The sequence below is a fragment of the Papio anubis genome, chromosome 19 (genome assembly GCF_008728515.1).
Source record: "Papio anubis isolate 15944 chromosome 19, Panubis1.0, whole genome shotgun sequence".
Taxonomy (NCBI): domain Eukaryota; kingdom Metazoa; phylum Chordata; class Mammalia; order Primates; family Cercopithecidae; genus Papio; species Papio anubis.
The window spans coordinates 2,541,500-2,555,823 of NC_044994.1; the positions used below are offsets into that span (position 1 = coordinate 2,541,500).

The window sequence follows — 14,324 nt, forward strand, 5'->3', positions numbered from 1 at the left end:
ACAGAACAGATAAGGGAAAATTCATAGCACCACTTGGAAAGTGGTTACTCCAGATATCTTCCTCTCCAGCTCGTGTCCACCAAATAACTGCCAATTACAGTTGACAATGTACAAATCAACATTCACCCGGCACTTTCTGTGCACAGGGACTCTGGGGAAAACAGGAGAGTAAGATGAAGCCATTCCATTCCATGGCTCAAGAGCTCATGATCTAGTTGGAAAAGCGAGACATTCATCCAATAGGTCTGTCAAGTGACCACACGCCAGGCACTGCTGGAGACACTGACAAGGCATGAGCTAGGCAGACTTGAGGTGGGACACGGACCACACGAAAGCAAGGCAAATAAACCGGCAAGAAGAGTTCAGATGGAGCCCATCAGGGGTAGCGTGAGGGAGAATGGCCACTCGCAAAGATGGGGAGGCTGGAGGCCAGCTCTTCTCAGAGGTGTGATACTTGGGTCGGTATGTTTGGAGAAGAAATAGTCAGCCTGCAAAAACCTGGGAGAAGAGATTTCCTGGGCCAAGGGACAAGGAGGCACAGGCCAGAGGAGCGAGTAACCAAGGAGGAGGAAGGTACAAGTTGAGCTCAGAGAGTCAGGCACAAAACCAGGACAGGCCAGATTCATTTGGCCTAGGTGAGGAGTTTGGATTCTTTTTCTAGGGGACCAGAGGGCTTTATGCAGAGGACAGACATCATCTGACCATCGTCCCAAAGCTAAAACAGAAGTCCACATGCAGATGGTGACAAATGAGTGTGCTGCCACCACAAAGGGACAGCTCAGAGGCCAGCTGGGGGTGGCGGACCTGAGAAGGGGGACAAGGTCACCACAGAAGCATCACGAGGAAGGCATGTGTTTGCCTGTTTCGATGTCTGACCACACATTTGCTTATTTCCGGTCTTGGGAGGAATGGCAGCTTTTTTGTGATCCCAGTTACCTTTGTATTTCCCTCCCCAGTGCTGAAATATACAGGCCAAATAATTTCCTTAGCGTTCCTATGGGGGGTGGGAGCATATGGAAGATGTTGCTAATTTGGGAAGAAGAGGAAAAGCTTTCCAAGAAGTAGGAAGAGCATGCACAGAGATGCCCGGACAAGAGGCTTCATGCAAAGCCGGGGGGATGAACCCCAAGAGGTAAAATGCACGACCTGAAGTTTCCCACCAGGCACGGAGCAGAGTGGGTGGCTGGGGAGGCCGCCAGGGGTGGACCTCTGGCCCTCAGCAGTGCAGCTGAGGGTGCTGCTTTATCCTGAGAGTGTAGTGGGTTTCCACGGAAATCAATGCCTAGGAGTGAGGGATTGGGTGTGCCTGTTAAACGTCATTCAGGCTGTGGTATGGGGACAAGCCTGAATATATGAGACAGAATGGAAGGGGTGAGGCTGTCTGGGGGATGTAACAGTGATTCAGGTGAGAATCAAGGAGCCCTCCACTAGGATGGACCAGAGGTCATTCACCAAACCTCAGAGCGGCATCCAGAATGTCACACTGCTCTCTTCACATGGGCCAGATTAAAAAAAAATATTAAAAGTAAAACAGCCGGGTGCTCGGGGCCTCACTTTGCGGACGATGATTTAGCACGTAACACGGAGCACTTCCAACACAACCCCACGCTAGGCACTTTCCACCTGTTGTCTTATTTGAGACTCACAGCAGTCCTGACAGTAGATAGAGACTGTGTCAGGAAAGAGGTCCTGGAAGCACAGTCGTGGCTGTTAGAGCCTGGCCGAGGTGGCCGCGTGGTCCCCGCGGCATCTCAGCAGACGCCTTGCCCTGTTCACAGGGGAGTTGGGGGAAGCAGCCTTTAAAAGAATGCTGGGGTTTCCATCGGGTTTCAGACATCAGGAAGTCCACGGCTAGGTCCTGGCACCCTCAGCCTGAGCCTTCCCTGGCTCCCCTTAACTCCCTTCCTGTCCAAATTCCTCACTGACAACCTCCTTAACTTTCTTATTTTCCAACCCTGAAGAGCAAGAGCAAGAGAGAAAGGTATTAACAAAAAGTGCCTTTTTCTGTCTGCAGAGCCCTCCCTAGGCTCGGAAACCCCGATCGCAGGGAAGTCTCTTGAACCCCACCACCCTGCCCCTCGCTTTCTGCCAGGCTGTGGGAAGCCGAGGCCTCAACATTTCTGCACAGTCTTAAGGACACTTCATGGCTGCTCTCCATGCATCCCATTTTTTTAATGCACCCTCAGGCCCCTTGAGTCATGAAGTTTAACATCCTCTTCAAGTTTTCCCAAAAGAACCAACTTACACAAAAGCATTGGTGAGCAACGTGGACTTTACAAATCGGTGTGTCTACTCCGATCCCAGCAGGAAACCTCAATGTCCACACTGGACACGCCCTTTGTTCTACATCCCTCTCATCTGCTTGACTCTTGGGTGAGGGGGCAGCATGGTCTCCATCTCCCCTCATCCCCTGCCACCCTCTGCACAGCATCCATCCTGGCAGGCTCCGTCCCAAAAGCAGAGTGATTCAGCCTTCTCATTCCTCACCCGGCCTCACCTCCCCAAACCCGGCAGTCCTTCAAGAAAGGGACACTCCATCTCAGCCATATGCAGGAGACAGGGGTGGCCATACCTTATAAACAAGGGTCTTTAAATTTTATTATTTTGTTTTTTCTTCTGGCTCTACACAGAAATCCAGGGTTGGGCTTCATTTGTGCTCAAAGGTAAGTGTCTTCTACGAGGGACCATGTTGCAGGAGATGTGTGAAGACCACCAGCCATGGCTTCCAAAGTGCGTTAATCCTGACTGGCCCTCACTCTGAGGAATTTGCCCTTCCCAGCTCCAAACCCAAGGGGTCTTACTTAAGAGGACAGGTCATCAGGGTTTGACCAAAAGGTCTAATAATTTTCCCCCTGACAAGAATGCAAGCTGAGGATATTTTGAGGACAGAAAGTAAGTAAAGAGAGTGGGCTCAAAGGACATTCCCGGGAAGCATCTGGGGAATAATGAGATGTGACGGGGATTTGGGAACGAGCAAGAAACGCTGGGCGACAGGATCGCCTTCGTGGATCCCCTTAAAGCCTTGGTGTGGCCATATCACTCCTCACTTCAGAGCTCAGTGTGTGTGTGTTTGTCAGAAGCAAAGGTGCACCTGCCCCAGGGGTGGGTGACAGACAGAGCCCCCAGGCCATAAGGAAGCCAATTGGGCTTCTCAAGGGGCACTGTCCCTGAATGAGGGACTCTGCTGGCACCTGACTGTGATGTTTGCCTATAGGTCGTGGCCAGTTGCAATTAATTCGCTTAGGCAGTAAATCATAACCAAAGAGCACCCACTAAATGTACCTCCAGGGCCAGCCTACTTGTCACCCGTGAAATGAATTATTCAAGCTTCTTCATGAACAGAGTTACATTCTGAATAGGTAAGAAGTCAGTCCCCAAATCATACTGTGGATCCCTTTCCTTCTATAAGGGTGTTATAAGCTTTAGCTCCCCCTGCCATTAAAAACAAAACAAAACAAAAAATTTCTCCCAAGATTTAGAAAAAAGAAAATCATTGTCTCTTGTCTTCTGAGTCTTCATTTCCATCTCAGCGTTTTCTTATTTTTAGTCCTTTCTCAGAGCCCACACTTCAGCCAACCAAATTTTCTCTCTGATAAACATGAATAAAGCAAAACTGTCCAAAAACAACCAAAGAAGATCCTTGTCTTCCAGGCAGAAAGACCAGGGAGGTTCTGCGTGGAGCCCCGGCTCAGCCCGGAAGCCCTCCTTTTCCCCGACGGCTCCGGAGCGGAGAGCACTCACTAACCCTGCCCCAGCCTCTCCATCTTTTCTTAACCTCAGCCCACCTGAAAAAGCCGACATGTTTCAAGGACTTTAATCATCTGATTAAACATGGAAAAGTGCCAAAGGAAAGTCAATTTTAGGAACTCTAGGTTTTGAGCCCCTCGCAGCTCCTCCAGCATGTGGCTTCCCAGGGTGTGGTCTGGGCTCTCCACTGAGAAAGTTTGACTTTTAAAATCTGCAATAACCTTGTTGTATCTGCCCTTCTTTTGGGAAGGATCTTAGCAACAAGGGTCACAAATTCAACTAACGTCAGGGACCAGGCAGAAGACGTAAACTGGCCCAAGCTGTCACCATCAGCCTCTCTAAGGAAAAGAGGACAGGGCCTCAGGGCACGCTGGGGCCCATTCCTCAGTCCCAGCCTCTTCTCACCACAGGGACACACATGCCCAGGGCCTTTTTTCTCTTTTCCAGAAAAGCCAGAAACAATTTTTTTGTATGAAAGTTTCCCATTTTAAAATGCCTCTAAGCAATTCAAACTGTCTTAAAATGCTGCGGGAACCAAATCCCACACCTGCGTTGCTTGGGGTCTGCCTGCGAGGGGCTGCTGTGTTTTGTGGCTCAGCACCAGAGCCCCCCATGGTCCCCACCCCGAAGGGAGGCACAACTGTCCCAGGGCGCAAACCGTCCCAGCACCTTTCCACCGAAGTGCACAGTCACAGCACACCGCACCTTCCCCCTGCCTCTCTCTTAAGAAACACTGAAGGCTTTTTCTGAAATTGGCTGTTGATCTGATTGTCATTCAAACTCACGCTTGCGTTAGTGCTCTCTTTAGTAAAGAATTTTCCTGTTGCTTTTTTCCGGAAGGATGGAAAGAAAGGTGGACAGAGGGGCAGATAGGCTTTATTTCTGAATTACAGCTCAAGGTTCAGGTGCTTCATAGCCAGAAAACTCCCTAAAGTAGCTTAGATGGAAGTACAAAAGATAAGATTTTTAAATCTGTCCGTTTCAGTTCAGTACAAGGAACATCAATTCTGCCTTTAACCGCACAGACCTAACTCTGTGTCCAGGACCATCCAGCTCTCCCATCCCCACGTCAGACCTCAGTCAGGTGGAGTATTTTGCTGTGGGAAATTTTATCTCAGGGATTCTTTTGTTTCTGGAGGACAGCTTTTCAAAAGAGCCACATAAAATGAGGAAAACGACTGAAGTCATTGGCATTATGTCTGTCTTTTAGAAATAATGCCATCATGACCTTAGTGCCACCCGGCACATGAGGGGCTCACAGGCCAGAGATGTGCCACTTCTTGACCTGTACAGGTTTTATGTCTTGTTGGGGGCCTACAACCAAGCCTGACTTTATGCACCAGATCCCTCAGGTGGGACCCCCAGAAGTGCCCCTGATCTTTACCGGGGGACTCGTGTCCCATGTGGGCCAGCCTCGGCCTTGCTTGGAAGCGTGATGTTGTAATATACCCTGGCAGAAAAAAATAGGAAGTTATATCTTGACTGACATAAATGTGAGCTTTATTAAGTGCACAAAAGAAAACACTTAGAATTATTCACTCAGGCAACTGTCTGAGGACATACCATTTACACACTACTTTAAATTAGAAAAGACTGCACCTGTCTTAGTGTAACTATTTGCCTTTTACAAAAGTACTCTTCCAGACATTATCTCACTTGATCCCTGCAAAACCCTCCAAGAGAGAAGACACTGCTGGACTCCCCCGCTCCTGTTTTGCCAGTCGAGATAGAGACGTGGCCTGTCTAAGCCTCTGTCGTCAAAGCTGTGCAAACAGACAGCTAAGTACCAGCTCAGGGACTGTGGCTCGGGGGCTGCGGCGTTTTCACCTTCCCTTGGTGGTCTTCGGGTGCAAGGGCCTGCGCCAAACCTAAACATTTATAAGAAAGTGCAACAATTCCTGTTGCAAGGAATATTTTGCTGAATGGGTTATTGCATCTCAGCAAAGACACTTTGGGGAGTGACGGAACAAAACCAGAAACCAATGTGGAAGATAACGTCAGGGTCCATGAGATAGTAGACATCCATGCCTGAACCAGGAGCACCTCTGCCTTCCGCAGACGTCAGTTGTCGACAAAAGACATGTCATCAAGTAAAAAAAAAAAAAAAAAAAAAGTTCAGTGGCAAAATGAATCCTGAAAATAACTTAGAGAAAGAGAAACCAGAGTGCTGTGTTTGGTAGCAACAAGTCTGTCAGCGGGGTCTGAGAGACAGAGAGAGAGAGAGAGAGAGAGAGAGAGAGAGAGAGAGAGAGAGAGGTGTCAGTATGGAAAAGATTAGGCCAAAGAGGCAGAAATGCCAGGAGCCTCCAAAATCTGACTGGCCGCTGTAGTTTCAGCATATAAAAGTCAAAGTCACCAAAACGTTTAAGCCAGAGTCTGCTAACCGAATGTGACTGAGGCGGGAGTCTCAATCGACAGAGGTTGATTTAACCAGAGTTTGGGGATGTGCCCAGGAAAATCATGAGTTACAGGAGTATCTGTGATCTCAGCTTTCCAAAGACGGTTGTGGAGACTCAGTATTTAAAGGGAAAACAAAAACAAAAACAAAAAACAAAAAACCCAACAGGAAGGAAGGGAGGGAGGGCAGGCACTAAGACAAACGGCTCCACTTCCTTGTGAGCTATTCATGACAGAGGCCGTGTGAGAACCTGCCTGATGGATGAGGCTGTGACACAGGGTCGTGAAATTGCCGCTGTCTGTCTGGGAACAAAAGAAAGGTGGTATTGTATGACTCACTTCACAGGCGCAACTTTCCCTTTGGCACACTGAGTTTGGGGGTCCCAAGATTTTATTTTCTTCTACAAGACTAATTTGCACCTTCTGCACCACATGTATGCTAAGTGCTGGATGAATAACACAGGGCCTCTAACAGATTCCGAACAGAGAAAGGCTCATACTTTATGACAAGGACTAGAAATAAATTAACAGGGTACAGAGCCAGAGCACGGCAGGGAGGCACTGTGAGATAGGAAAATGAGAGGTCATTTTGCTGAGCCCTAGATGACATCTGCAGGAGGCAGGAACTGACTGTGGGTTCTGAGGCAGGTGACCGGCCAGCAGGGCTGTGGGGTGTGAGGCAGGTGACCAGCCGTGGCTGTGGGGTCTGGGGCAGGTGGCTAGCCACCGGCAGCACAGCAGGGCTGGAGGCAGACGTGGCTTTTGTCTGTTTGCTAATTCTAACCGCTTTGTGGAGAGTAGATTGGAGTCAGGCAAGCAACCAAGAGAAACGGTCAGTGTGGCCCATTCGAGAGATGCCTTGGCCCAGCAGGGCTGTGAGAATGGGGGCGTGGGTGGTGGACCTGAGCCCTGGGGCCTCTTGGCCCTTTCCTCATTTCAGATGGGCTACTCAAGAGACAGAAGCCAAATAGATTAGATAGACGCTGCCGCCCAGGCCCAGGATCTCCCTAGAGACACCGTCCTCTCCTTTTCTCCTCCAGCTGGCCAGGCTGGTCAGCGAGACCAGACTCGTTTCTGCTGGCTGAGGCTTGGCCGTACCCTAAATGTGCAGAGTGCCAGCCCGATGTGGGGGGGGTGGTGAACAGGGTGGACTGGGCCTCCAGTGCCATGCCCTGCACCCCGTCTCTGCCTGCTCCCTGCCCTTCAGGGCAACTGGACCCCACCCTGCAAGCTAATCCTTCCAGCTCTCCTCATTTACACCAAACACGTGGCTGGGGAACTGCAGAGCATGAAGAGGGAGGAGTTGGACAGTTTGCCGCTCTCTCGACCTTCCCTCTCTCCCAGCCCCAGCCTGTGGCCTGCAGCCTTGCTGGCGCTCAACTTCCCTGGGTACCATCCTCCCCTCCAACGGCTGCGGAACCGCCTCTAACTGCCTGCACTTCCAACTGCCACCAGCAACTGCCCCTGCAACTGCCACTGACTTCAGAACCTCCTCGGGGTTCTTGCTGCGATCCAAGCTGTGCTCAGCCGCTCCACCCATCTTTTTCTTCTTACTCTCCTTGAGCTCTCCGGTCTCAGCCCAGACCTCGCGGGTTCTCTGAAGGTTTCTAACTGGGGCTGAGGGCTGGCGGTTATCTTCACGTGCGGATCTTGAGCTTCCTCAACACCCAAGCCTTTTGAAGACCCATGGAAATATGCTGTTAAAAACAGCTCAGGACCACACGATAGTCTTTCTTAAGAATATTTTGCTATGGAAGCAGAAAATCAAGTATCACACATTCTCACGTAAAGGTGCTCTGAAGCCAGCTCTGCCCTGAATGGCTGCCCTCTCCCTGCCGAGCTCACCGGGCCTCCTACTGGCCTGGGTCCTCTTGTCACTTGATATATCATTTCATCCTCCCCCCGGATACCACACTCTCTCTTCTTCATAGCCAAATTTCTTGAAAATTTTCCTAACTGTTAGGCACCAGGAGTTTATTTTATCACTTTGAGACGTCGCTCTAAGCAGCTCATTCTAAGGCTCTGTTTACGCTCTTTGTATTGTCAAGCTCTGTAATACACGATGGCGCTACGAAGACAAATTAAGACACCACACCTTTAAGGAATTCAGGGGGACCTAGGCAAAGTGCTCTGTGAAAACACAGAAGGAAGCAACCAGCAGCCTAGAAAGGTCTGGAGGGCGTCCTCTAAAGAAAAGGGGCTTGAGTTAAATTGGGTAGATGAAGAGGAAGTCCCCAAGACAGAAAATGGGAAAGACAACAATGATGGCTTTCATTGTGAAGACAGCGGAGTGTCTGTCAGACAGCAAGGCCGAGATCACGGCTGGCTTCAGAAGGGCCTGGAGCCGCCACCTGGAAACCCCCAGCACTGTCCAGGTCTTGACTCTGCTCCTCTCTGAGCACGCATGTCCTTCTTTTCTCTCCGTGACCGGCGTCCCCTGACGCCCCTGGGCTGCCCCACAGCTCCCACATGCCAAAACAGAGGGGCACTGGCTTTCGTGATACTAACTCTTGTACCAAGAAGGATTCACCTACAGTCAAGGCTCCACCCTGACCCGATTAAGTATGGCTAAAGGGATGGAGTCAGCACGCACACGCCAGCCCGGCCCACGCTGGTAGAGGGGTATTGTGGCCTCCAAGTGAGGCAGGCAGTGGGCTGAGCCCCAGCCATCAGAGATGGATAACAGGCTGGAGCTACCACAGAGCAGGTTTTGATTCTGAGTCTTTGCCCCTGTAATAAGCGATCTCTGAACCGGGAGAAACAAACTCCCTCCTGGGTCTTTGCCACTAGGCTCTCTGGGAACCACTACAGTAAGAATGAGCGTGTATCTGGGCAGATCCGGAGGCTCGGCCCTGCCTGCCTGCTCCTGGGTGTCTGGCTTGATGTCTGGGTCCAGACGTGGGGGGCAAGGGAGAGCTTTTGCCTTGGCGCCTGAAGGTTCTCTGAAAAATAACTGACACACGGCAGATTGATTAATAGGATAAAATGCATACAAATTTATTTAACGTGTATCCACAGGAGCCTTCAGAATGAAGTCCCAACCCCCCCCCGCCCCCCGGTAAGGTACAGAAGTTTCTAGACCATCTTGAGGTTATAGAAAGAATGCGGGCTCAGAGCATGGCTGAAACCGTTTTGGAGACAGGACAGGTTATGGCCAGCAGAGCTGGTCTAGATGAAGCCCCTCATAATATAGCCCCAGAGGAAATAGATGGTAAACGTTTCCTTTCAGACCTTTGGAAGTGTCAGAGTCTCAGTCTCCCTTAGATTGGGGAAAGGCCTAGAAACGGAAGGCCTGGCTGCAACAACGGAGATTCTGTACATAGGCAAGTTTCTCCCACAAGACAGGTTTGCGGGGCCATTTCAGTCTGCTGGCCCTACAGCAGCCATTTCAAAAGAAGTCAAAGAAATATATTTTGGGGTAAAATATTTCGACTTTCTTCAATGATCAGTCACTCATTTGGTGGTGCTGTTGTTCCCAGGACTAGGAACCCTCCCAAACCCTTCCTAACGCCACCTCCCTACAGGGAGCTGCTGCCATGAACAGAGGCTCCCATGCTGGCCAAAGCCGTGCCGGGCTTCCGCAGAGAGCACTGCCGGGAATCTCCCTCAGCCATTTCCAACACTGGATGGGTGCTCTGCCCTGGACAGCTGCCAGGATGTTGCCAAAGCCTGCCACACCCAGTGGACCCACCGTGTTTCTGATGCAGACGACCCTGTTTCTGTCCTGGAGTCACGCGGGACCAAACTGTGCAGCTGCTTTTCCTGTACTTTTAGGGAGTGGGGCTCCACCTGGCTCCTTTCCCCATGCATGGAAGGGTGCATTTCTAAAACTGAAGCCTATGTGAATTACCACAACCCCCCGACACATAGGTACTCCAGGTAAAACTGTAGGCTTTACACATGCCACATATTGTAATGGGTACTGACTCCCAACACATTAGAGTGGGTGCCCATGGGACGAATGGGAGTGGGGGCTAGGGATAAAGCAGGAAAGATGAGAAATGAGGTGCAGGGGTCTTGCACAGACCAGGGATGATAATGGGCCAAGAACCAAAGAGTATGAATAATTCAGCCTCATCTTCCTGGGGCTACCCCAGCAGAGGTGTTGTCTCTGCTCTGACTGTATCCTACATAGGTCTGTCCCCAGCTTCTGCAACCTTCTGAGACTATGCTAAGAAGCCCCTTCAGCTAAGGAGGCCTTTGTGCTGAGAGCTGGCAGTACCTGGGAGCGTTTGGTCCCGTGAGCAGCCCACAGCCGGTGGTGATGACCAAGGGGTGCAGGTGTCGGAAAGCCCTGCACCAGGACTGCAGAGGAACTTGGGCACCAGGGCTCCCCGAGGACCCGCGGCAGCTGACCCTGCACTTGTATCAACTTCCTGGCGTGGCTCCTTCCCAACTGGTGTCACCTACTCTCTGATTTCTCCTGGGGGAACTTCCTTAACATATCATTTGCACCTAAGACTCTGTCTCTGGTGTGCTGCTGAGAAAAGCCACCTAAAACTATTTCCAGGATGAAAAAAAACACTAAAATTTTTTTATGCATGCGAAGAATAAAATGTACTTTCCTGCAACTCCATTTAGATTTAGAGACCTCACCTCCCCCACACTGAATGAACTGCTCAGCCAGTTACAGGTCTGTTCCCAGTGGTATGCTGGCAAGCCAGGATCTCCAGGGAGGACAAGAGGAGAAAAGAAAAAGCCCTTATTTCTAATATTTCCTAATTTTCATGATGTAAATACCCCCACCTGTGGCCAATCCCAAGCTACAAATATGATGTCCCTGCACTGGGGCAGGGTGGCGTAGAAAAGGTTGCAAATGCCAGGCCCTCGCAAGCCCAGGGAGCCTGCCATAGCACAGCATCTTCCCTCACCAGCCCCTCCCTGGGAATTTGTCAGAGCTGCTGTGAGCCGTGATGCTGGCTGTGATGACCGTCCATTTCGAGTCCCCTGCCCACGGGGCCTTTCCTCATGCGTGGCCACGTGGCCCCTCAGGTCTGATGGTGCTGTCTGCTACTTCCAAGACACATGGGCTGCCAGTGACTCTGTTTTCAAACTGCAGCAAGAGCTCGGAGACTTTTCCCTCTGGGTCTTGCTGCAGTGCTGGTGTTGCACCCAGGAAGCAAGGCATGTCACCTTCTTCCTCTCCTTCCCCACACTTGGAGAATCTGCTCTGGGGATGGGTGGCCAGATAGGGTGGGGGATGCCCCACTTTCCTTGTGAATGCTTCTCAGCTCTCTCTTCTCAGCACTTCGCCCAGTCGCTTCTTCCTTTGGGGGAGACCATGATTAAAATAACTTTGATTCATTCACTGCTAGACACTCGGGTTTACAGTGAATTAGAAAAACAAGCTTCCTACCTCCAAGGAAAATGGGTTTAGTTCCTGTTCCCTGTTCAAGAGTTTCAGCCATGCTAAAAAGTCACTCACTGCTTGGGAAAGCATTCCAGGCAGAAAAGAGGGCAATTGCAAAGGCACAGAGGCAGAAACCGACCTGGTATTTAAGGAAAAGAAAGAAAGCCTGAGAGAGCAACAGAGACATTTTACAAGGGTAGTGGCAGAGTGGCATGAATCAGAGAGGGGCAGAACCGGAGCTGCAGGGTGCGCAGTCCAGGGAGAGGAGGCAGGGCTGTCATTCCAACTGCAAAGGGAAACAAAGGTTTAGAAGATGTATCATTTGGATCAAGTTCCTACAGAAAATGAAGTGCAACAAGGTAGCCATTTGAACAAGGGTTGAGGGAATGGAGACAACACTGGAAGTATGTGAGCTGCAGACTGAAGGTGGAAGTGACAGGACTTGATCACTGAGTGAACGTGGAGCAAGAGAAAGAGAAAGGAAGCCTCCCAGTTGTTTGGCTTGAGCCCTGGATGGGCCGTGGCGTCCTTCTCTGAGTTGGGGAAGAGAGGAAACGGAATTGAGTTGGTGGAGGGAGTATGAATCCACTTTGCACAGGTTAAAACAAGATGCCCACTAAACACCCAAAAGGAGATGTCAATTAAGTATAGGAGCCTGGAACCCAGGGGAAGAAATGAGGACTACAGATGGAAACCTGGGGTCACCAACATGTGGGCGGAGTGTCTTTTACAAAGCAGAAGGAGTAAAGAAAGAGAAATCCACAGCAGCAGAAAATAGAGGATCCTCTCTAACACAAGAGTGACACCACACTCAGCAACGGCTCTTCTTGGTATTTACCAAAATGAGCTGGAAAGCCATGTCTACACACAAACCCTCACACAATGTTACAGCAACTTTATTCATAATCGCCAAAATATGGAGGCAATCAAGATGCCCTTCATAGGTGAATGGCAAACTGTGGTACATCCAAATAATGGAATATTACTCAGCTCTAAAAGAAATGAGCTATCAAACCATGAAAAGACATGGGGGAACTTTAAATGCATATTGTTGAATGAAAGAAGTCACTCTGAAAAGGCCACACACTGTATGGAACCAATTCTATGACCTTCTAGAAAAGGCAAACCTGTGGAGACAGTAAAGGTTCGTGGTTGCCAGGGATTGGGGGAGGGGGTGATAGGCAAGTCAAGGAGGACTTTTCGGGCAGTGAAACTATTCTGTATGATACTTTAATGATGGATGCGTGTCATTATAAATTTGTTCAAGCCCAGGACCAAGTGCGGTGGCTCATGCCTATAATCCCAGCATTTTGGGAGGCCCAGGCAGGCGGATTACTTGAGGTCAGGAGTTCGAAACCAGCCTGACCAACATGGTGAAACCCCATCTCTACTAAAAATACAAAAATTAGCTGAGTGTGGTAGCACGCACCTGCAATCCCAGCTACTAGGGGGGCTGAGGCAGGAGAATCGCTTGAACCTGGGAGGCAGAGGTTGCAGTGAGTCGAGATCACATCACTGTACTCCAGCCTGAGCGACAGACCGAGACTCCATCTGGGAAAAAAAAAAATTGTGTTCAAGCCCATAGAATGTACAACACCAAGAATGACCCCTAATATAAACCACAGAATCTGGGTGACAATGGTGTGTCAATGTAGGCTCATCAGTGGTGAAAAAAACACCACTTAGCCAGGGATGTTGACAGGGAGGGAGGCTTTGCGCGTGTGGGGTGGGGTGTGTGCAAACTCTCTGTACCTTCTGCTCAGTTTCACTATGGACTTAAAACTTCCCTAAAAAACAAAGTCCACTTTTTAAAATTAATTCATTTAGACCAATAATACTGCTTCTAGCAACATTTGCTAAGGAAAACATCAGAATGAATAACAAAAATAACGTATGTCTAATGATGAAGTGTTATGTAATAATTAAATTTTGTGTTTTCAACCATGTAATAAAATAGGAAAAAAAAAGATGGAAATGGAGTGAAAATATCTAGGCTGAGGCCATTTCCTTATGAAGAGAGAGCCCCAACAATTTCCAACAAGCTAACAGACGGAGGGCACCACCCATCCAGGTGGCAGCAGACGGAAACCGAGAGCCACTTCTGAAAGAAGACAAAATTGATCATGCAAATGTGTTTGAATGTGATCAGAGGAGATTCTTATGCTGGTGGAGGGAGGGGGGCAGAATGTGGAGTGGAATTAGTAATAAGAACATAGAAAACCAGTATAGACGAAAGGGATTACTTACTCAGAGGAAACGTAAAGGCATGTAGAAGTGGAAAAGCGATTCTGTTTTACTAACTGACTGACTGGTAAATGTGATTTAACTAGTCATAATAAATACCAAATGGTGATCTAACTAAGTTTCAGTGACACTCTCTTGGGATTTCTAAGAGGGCATGACAAGGGAGTGTGATGTGAAGGGTCGGGTTTGGCATGGAGGGTGAGCAAGAGGTGATAACGGGAGCTGAATTCCCATATTCCCTAATGGGAGGCCCAAAGATTATGCCTGAAATGAAATGATCAAGATGTAGGAATGTCAACATGGAAATCAAAAGAATAAGATAATTTTTTTAAAAAAGAAGAGCTAAGAAAGTTGAAATTGGTTGCTTCCTGAGAGTAAGAAATGGGTGGAAAGACTGGCAGAGGAAAGCTAGTTTCTCATACACATTAGAAAATAATTTGACTCTAAATGATATGTATATAACTTTGAGGAAAATAAAACTAAACAAAAAGAGAAGTTTCTGAGAGATGATGTGTCAGACACAGCACTATAGCTGATAAGCACTGGTATCTACTGAGTACCTAGTGTGTGCTGGGGCAATGTTCTA

At 49.2% G+C, this 14,324-nt stretch overlaps 1 long non-coding RNA gene across 1 annotated transcript; it reads left to right on the forward strand.

Annotated features, from left to right (window-relative positions):
• The first annotated feature begins 6,677 nt into the window (after positions 1-6,677).
• On the forward strand, positions 6,678-13,852 carry LOC108583013. The gene is made up of 2 exons (XR_001897161.3): positions 6,678-12,638; positions 13,452-13,852. It is a non-coding gene; the product is annotated as an uncharacterized LOC108583013 (long non-coding RNA).
• Positions 13,853-14,324: the final 472 nt, after the last annotated feature.